Genomic DNA, 8,185 nt, shown 5'->3' with positions numbered 1-8,185 from the left:
GTGTTATCCTTTAGCTCTTTTAAAAATACCTCTTTCTGTACACTCCCATCTGTATTTTACTGGTTTTCGGGCAGCTAAGCATCACGAAACGATCTAATTCATCTTTTCACAGCAACCAGAAATTAATCTCAATGACCCGAGCCGGGGAGTGACTTGAATAGCCCAAATTCCAGCCTGTTGTGTGCACAGTGACACGGGAAACTCACACTTCGGGCCGGGCTGAAAGCTGCTGGGCTGTGCCAAAGAGCTGTGACTAATTGAGGGAGAGAGCCAAAGGGTGCCTTTCTCTGGCCACTGTTCCCCCAGAGCAAGGAAGAAATGATTTTGTGTGTAGAATCTTTCAGGACACAAGCCCTGGGTTAGTCTCACTCAGGTGCTCTGTCAAAAAACGGTGTGGAATTTAGGAATACCTGACAGTTTTGGGAGAGGAATGGTGAATCCCTATTGCAGGTTAATATTATTACTTCTGAATTCCTCCCTGGTGACTGTCATAATTCCCTCTTGGCTGACCCAAAGATATACATTAAATACCAGGTGGAAAACAAGAATAATCCAGGAGGGTCCAAATTACCACATCATTTTTGTTTTGTTGTGGTGCTCCACTTCTCACCTGAAAATATTTGGAATGGGAGAAATTTTCACTTCATCACAGTGAGTTTGTCCAGTGCATTGGCACTGCAAGGCCAGAATATCACACCAAAATTGTTTTCTGTGTTTGCACAGCAGTGTGGATGTGGAGGGTAGGGACAGCCTCTCTTCTGAGTAAACAGGTGGAGCAATACAAAATCCTTGAATAAAATCCTCAGTAAGATCCCTTTCAAGCTCAAAACTTTTAATAAACAGTCTCAAACACCCATTTCCACAGAGAAAGAGTTGTGGAATCATCTGTGAGGGATCTGTGGATCCATTCACAGAAGGGATGTCCAGAGATGAGTGAACACACAGTGAGGAAATCCATTTTTTTCTTTTGAGTGAAGATCATTTTGTCTTTTTTTTAAAAAAAAAAGTCTGGGAGCTGCCAGTTTGTTGTCCACCCGTGTCTCATTTGGGTTGTCTCATTTGGCCCTACCTCATTTGTTTCCAGTCTGTGCAAATGGTGATGTTGAGACACGTCTCCCAGCTAAATGTGTTCTTAATCTCCTGCTGAATTCTTACATCAGAACACACGGACATTTAGCGTGGCTGTCACTTGTTTTCCAGCAAAACACCCACCTTGGAGGACTTACATGTGCTTTCAATTTTTTTTTTTTTTAGGATATTTAGTAATGTTTTCATCTCTTATTAGGAGAAATATTCGGGTTTGGCTCTTTGGTTCTCCTGGGAACCAAGAGTTTGGTTTTGCCAGTTGCTGGATCGTTACAGAATTCCACTCCTTGTGTTAAATTTTGCTTTTCAAGTTCTGAATGAACTTGGAATTTGGATACATGTTTAAGCAGCAACTGATTTCCTGGAAAATACTAAACTGGATTAAACACCACAACGCTCATAAAAAAAGAACATTCAAATGCAGAAAACAATAGCAGAGAAATCCTGAGTAAAGCTCGCTCTATTCAACTCTTTCTTTCCTATCCCAGGAAATATTTGTTACACACAGGGGGTTATTTATAAAATGGTTATATTTACCCACACTCAGCGCTACAAGTCACGAAATGCAGATTATTCCTAAGGTGCTGTGGCTCAGACTGGAGTCCCTTTGTTTATTTGCTGCTTGACAGCTAAAAGGGGGCAATTCCCTTCACAAGCAAAGTAAACAAAAAGTTATATTTGAGGCACTTTAAATCAGCTGAGATATTAAAACCCAAAAAAAATTTGGGTTTACAGTGGAAAATCCATTTTCTCCTAAGGGCAGCAGCCCCACTGGTGCCAGTTTAAAGGAGTCCAGAGCACACAGAGGTTCAGAGCTGGGTTTGGAGCTCCGAGGCTGGTTCCAAGGAGCTCTGATACGGCCTGGAATTGTCTCATTGGGCTTTACAAGGGGAGCCCCAGCAGAACATTCTTTCCACTGGCAGTTCTGTGCTCCCTGCAGTTTGTACCATGAGGAGCACATCCTCAGCCAAAACAGATCAGTGGCACTGAAATTATTTTGGGGGCTGCTACAGTAGATACCCAGAGCTGCAGATATCTAGGGGATTTCTTCAATTGCAGCACAAATCCTCCCCAAAAAAAACAAAAAACAAAAAACAAACAAACAAAAAACCCAAAACAAAACCAACAAAAACCCACCAAAAAACAAAACCAAAAACAAACAAAAAAACCGAACAAAAACAAAAACCAAAAACAAACCAACCAACCAAAAACAAAAAAACCAAAAAACAAAAAACCCAACAAGAAGAAAAAACCAAACAAAAAAACCAAACAAAAAACCCAAAACACAACCCCCCCAAAAAAACCCCACAACCACCACCACCAACCAAAAAAACCCAAAAAACCAAAACAAAACAGCCACCAAAAAAATTACAAAAAAACCCAAAAAACACCCCCCAAAAAAAAAAAAAAAAAAAAAAAAAAAAAAAAAAAAAAAAAGAGAGAGAGAAAATTGCTTTCCAAAGAGGAAATATGTCAGGAACACCCCCTCTGAAGGAGATGCTCGTTGCCCTGTGCCAGTTTGCCCCTGCTGAAAGGCGATTTGAAATATATGGACATCAGCTGAGGTGTTGGTGACAGGCTGGGCCCAGAAGGCAGCTGTGGCTGAATCGTTCCTTCACTGCACGGCTGAGCTGTCTGTCTCTGCCAGGCTCTGGTTAGCCAGGTCTCCTTCATTATTTATAAAAAGCAGCATGCCATAAAAATGTCATTTTCACTGCCTAAATCATAAAAAATTCCATTAAAACCTTCTGCTCTAAGGTCCCGGAGAATATTCCATCCCCAGGCTCTGACAGGGAGGCAGAAATGGGTATTCATTTCCTGCAGTGGTGAATTCCAACAGTTTGGAGTCACCAATCTATGGGATATTAAAGGGTGGGATTTTTTTTTTTTTTTTCTCTAAGCTTCTGTTTTGGTCAGGAATCTCAAAAACAAGGTGGGATCAAAAGCTTCCTGTGGGACCATGAGGGATCAGATTAATCTGGGACATAATTTAGCAGGATTTCATGGATTTATTACCAGAAATTAGGGGGGATGTATGTAAACCTCCATGAGCTCAATCCCCATGCCCAGATCTGAACTGGGATTAGTCCCAGCCCAGAAACACTTCCCAGGGGAGACCTTGAGCCTTGAAACAAGATGTTCTTGATAAGAACAAAACAGCTGGGTGTGAGTTTAGAGAACCAAAATTTAGGAAATGCTGGATTTCCTTCCAGCCCGTGTCTTGCCCCCGAGGAACCCCAAAGCTTTGCCTCCCCAAAACCATTCCTGCTGCCCTCCAAAGCCAGGCTGTGTTTTGGTTTCTCCCAGGCTTCCTGCCCCTGCACAGATGGGAGCATTCCCTGTGTGCTTTGGGCTTCCAACACCCACTTTGTGATTCAGATGTTGGACGTGGAAATACGAGTTTTTGTTTCCGTGGCCGGATTCCAAGGACGCTGCTGGGAACGTGTCTGGGATTTGGGGCTTTTGGAGTCCCATCACGGCTGCCAAGAGGTTTGGGCTCTTTTTATTCAGGAGTTTAAACACTTACCTGTTTCCTCTGTTCAGAATGTAGGCCTGTTAATCTTTCACCTGCTTTTCCAACTGTGATTTTTCATTCAGGCTCCTCTTGTGCTTAAAATCTATTTTCCTTTCTCCTTGAGAATCCTCCTTAAAAACATCTTGGTCTGTGAACACTCAGGAGCTTTCCTTCTTACTGCAGCAGTGTTTTGGTGAGGGTTTTGTTTTTCTTTTGCAGCACCTCTAAAGAGGATTTTGTTTTTCCCCTTGTGAAACCTCAGGTAACACTTGGAGCCTCTGTGTTCCCTGGGTGTGTTGGCCATAAAACACAGGTACAAATAGACATGTCAGTGGCGGGGTGGAAATTATTCAGGATTATGAATCACGCTGAAAAATCCTGTTGGAAAGCTGAGCCTGATGCTGTTAGTCATTCTGCAGCAGCAAAGGGAATTATGGGCTCAGTGGAAGGGAGATGCAAGTTAGTGCAGAGTCAGCCTCTTTCTGCTTCTAACATGTGGAAAACATCTTCTAAGCATCTTTTTTTATTATTATTTCGCTTTTATTAGCAAAATGAGCAGCTTCTGAAAGGGTTAAAGGAGATTTGCCACAACCTTCACTTTCCCCTTAGCTCCTGTCATTTATGAGAATTAACGAAGATATTTAATAAATCTGAAGTTTCCTTTTTCTGTTTCCACTAATTAGCGCCAGTGAATCGATAGAATCCCCACATTTTCCCCCAGCTGGTTTAGAGTCAAAAGATACTGAATCTGAACTTGTTTTTTCATGTCATACCCAGAGCTCTGGAAGAGTTTTTGGCAGGCTTCCCCGTGGGCACAGCTCCCGTTCCCAGAGTTCTCTCCAAAGCATTAAGAATGGAAAGAAGCAGCTCAGAATTTTTCCAGTTCAGCTCAGGCTCTGTGTACGTTAAGAGAAACAGAAGCACGACCACAAGTACAGCAGAAACCCTTCATGTGGCCGGAGAAATGAGCTTCAACTGGGGAAACTGGCCCAAACTGGGCCGTGTTGGGCTCACACGTTGCAGCCCAAGTTTGTTCTGCTCTGGGGGGACACTGACTGAGGCATGAGACCACCAGGAACCTTCTCCCTGTGCAGGAGATTTTCCTGGTGGCCTGAACTCGGGGGCAGCCTCAGAAACCTCTCAGTGAGTTACTCTGAAATGCTCTTGATGGTAGGAAACCATCAAGGCCACTGTGACAGAAACACTTTCATTTTCTCTCTCTGCTCTTCAGGGTGATTGCTGGGCTTGGTTTGTGGAAAATGTTTTGAGTGACAGAAATAAGCCACACACATATATATATATATATATATATATATATATATATATATTTAGATATTGATATAGATATAAATAGAGATAGAGATATAAAGTGTCTAATTTTGGGCACTTTTCCCCTGTCAAATGCTGAAGAGATGCTCCAGAGCATCTATTCTTCAGAGGAAAAAAAATTCCTAGGATAATGCTGTCGTACGGAGAACATGATCTGGGAAAAAACTCTGAGGCAGAGCAGGGGATGAGGAAAATAAAATTAATTCCTGATGTCTCTTTGAGGGTTGCAGTCCAGCTTTTATGAAACTTAGTGGGAAACTTTCCTACTCTTGAGAGCTGGTCCTCGGGGTACCACCAGAACAAAGCAGAGCTACAACTGGTAGTAGGCACAGACAGATCCAACTGAAACACGTAAAATAATTTCATTAGAGACAAGGGATTGGACTGTGGCAAAGCTGTCGAGTTTTCTGAGGATAGCAATAATCAGATTTTGTGATTCTTTTTCTAATCTTGAACTGATGGGACCTCACAGACTGTCTGGTGATTCAGAAAACAAGGGATAGTGTGGAAGTTAGAGAACTCCTCCATATCAGAGCTCTGAACAGGCACCTTGACTTGAGGCACTGAGCTCCAGTTCCTCGAAGGACTGAATCTCATGGGCACTGGATTTGTTTTTACTAGAAAATTTTCCTTCCTGTGTTTCACCCATTCTTCAGGTTTTCCCAGAAAAAGCACACATTTCCAGCTAATTCATACTAATTGAAAATCATGTTTGCATAGAATGAGACATCCCTGTCTTAAACATCCCTCTGAAATGCATTTCTCCTTTTGACTACAGTCTTTATAACCCAGAGCATCTGAGCCTAAATTCCATTTCCCACGTCCTATGAAATCTGTAGCATTAAAAAAATCTCAAGGCCTTGGCTCATTTTTAAAAGGTGACATTAAATACATGGATATATTCCCTCGTGCACTTTTTTCCTTTTATATTAAGCTGTAAAATGGTCATTCCCTTTAAATAGTAACAGAGTGCCCTGCAATGCTGTGTGCACTGCTGGAATGGCTCTACAGTCAAGTTAAGCTTCACATTTTAATCTCTCTCTGAGCCACATCCTGTTTTCAGTTAACTGATCTCATATGGGGGAAATTTACCACAGGAAATCTCTCTAGTTTGGAAAGTACCAAAACCTTATCTTTAGTTTCTTTGTGTAATGCAGCACCTTTGGAGACAGAGGTGTCACAGAATCACAGAAACTTTCAAGAAGTCTCAAAGCAAGAGGAGAAGAGCGAGTTGAAGGCACAGGGAAGAGGTGGAGCTGCCACTTCATCTCTAAACCTGACCCTGTGGTGTAACACTGATCATTCTAAAATTAACATCTTTCACCTCTTTACATCCCCAAATTTTTTTTAAAAAATAAAAACCCCACACGGAAATCTTTTAATTTCTGAAGGAGATTTTTAACTCACATCCAGGCAAAAAAAAACCCGCCTGCTCCAAATGAACTTGTGACGGATTTTAACAACCCAAACGAGAGCGGATGGCTCAGAGGGGCTGTGTCACCCTTCCCTCCCCGCCCTGAGCTAACACCCAGCCCCGCTGACCCTGAGCCGCAGACCTACAGCGGATCAGCACCTCCTGGAGCCCGGCAGGAGGAGAGGGAATGCAGCCGAGGTGTCTGTGGTGTCTGTCTGCGCTCACCCAGCGCAGAAAGGTGCCAGACTCGGGACAAACTCTGCCCGAGGATAAATAACCCCTCGGCAGCCACCACACACCCGGTGCTGCTGTCAGAGCAGCAACCCACAGCCAGAGAAACACCTAGAGAAACACCTCTGCTTTTTGTTTTTCATTCTGAGCAGGGCCTCACCCCCAGGGATACTCCCCACGAGGAAGAGCGAACAGATTCGCATTTACAGCTCTGCTTTTTGACCGAACCCTCTGTCAGAACGGGAGGGTGGCAGCAAAGCAGTGCCGGGGTGAGGAGCACCTTCTGCCCATGAGGAACCTTCTCTCTGTCGGCTCTTTAGGGCTCTCTGAGGAGGCTTTGCAGGCATCACTGAGCTCGTTTCCCTGCCGTGCTCCGCCCGGGCCGCGCTGGAGGCTGAGGTTTCCCCGAGGCTCCCACCCCGGCCCTGGGGCTGCCCCGAGCACCCAAAGGTGCACACCTTGCGCTGTGCGGGAGGTGTTGGCGTTGTGGCCGCTCTCCGAGCAGACAGCACTTTGTGTCTGAGCATGGCAGCCCCAGCACCGCTCCTCTTTCAGGAACCAGCCACCAGATTCTCCATTCCAGCCGGCTCCGGGAGGGGCTGAGAGGGGGAAATTCATTCCGCGGGGCTTTTTCCTCCGGCGGCCCGGGCAGGAGGAGCCCCGCTCCCTGCGGCCCCGGGGCGCGGCTCGGGCTCCCCGCTCCTCCCGGCCGGAGCGAGGCAGCATCGCCCGAATCCCGGCCAGGCTCCGCTACCCGCGCCGCCTCAGGTACGGGAGGGGAGGATGGAGCGGAACGGGAGGGCTGGGGAACAAGGCGGGGATGGAGGAGAGCGGGGCCCCGCCGCGGAGAACCGCCCGCAGCACCCCGACACACGGGCCCGCTTCTCCCGAACCGCGCCCCGGCAGCGCTCGGAGGCTTCTGCCCGGGGGTTCTGGATGCTCTCGGCCGCCCTGAGAGCCGGGATGGGCCGGGATGGGCCGGGCCGGGCCGGGATGGGCCGGGATGGGCCGGGAAGGGCCGGGATGGGCCGGGGGATGCCCCCGGGGCTCGGAGCGCTCCGTGCCGGGGCTGCCTCATCCCCCCGACACCTCCGCTTCCATCCCTTTGTGTCACCGCCGTGAATCCAGCGCGCTTTGAGGCCGGGTCCCGCTCGGCTGGAGGCAGAGGCCAGGGGAATTGGCCGTGGAAAGCTCCGGCTGTGCCCAGAGCACGGCGCCGAGGGCTGTGCCCTGCCCACGGCTCGGCGCTCACACCGCCAGCCCACGGCTGTGCCGCCTTTCGTTCATTCATTTTCGCAGCTCTTAGTCAGCCTCACTGCTGGGAAATACTGAGACAGCTTATGGCGTGTCCGTGCTCTTATGGGAAAAAAAAAAAAAAACCAAACACAAACAAACCCAACAAAACCAAAAAAAAGACCCAAACAAAGTAAAACAAAAAAAAAAAACCCAAAAAACCCAAGGGAAAAACACACACACACACACACACACACAAAAAAAAACAACAAAAAACAAAAAAAAAAACACACAAAATAAAAAAAAAAAAAATAATAATAAAAAAACCCCACTAAAAACAATCAAATAGCTTTATGAAGTGATTGTTATAATCAATT

This window comes from Sylvia atricapilla, chromosome 19 (assembly GCF_009819655.1).
Source record: "Sylvia atricapilla isolate bSylAtr1 chromosome 19, bSylAtr1.pri, whole genome shotgun sequence".
In the NCBI taxonomy this organism is placed as follows: Eukaryota; Metazoa; Chordata; class Aves; order Passeriformes; family Sylviidae; genus Sylvia; species Sylvia atricapilla.
The sequence above is the reverse complement of the archived record's forward strand: the minus strand, read 5'-3'. Positions refer to the sequence as shown.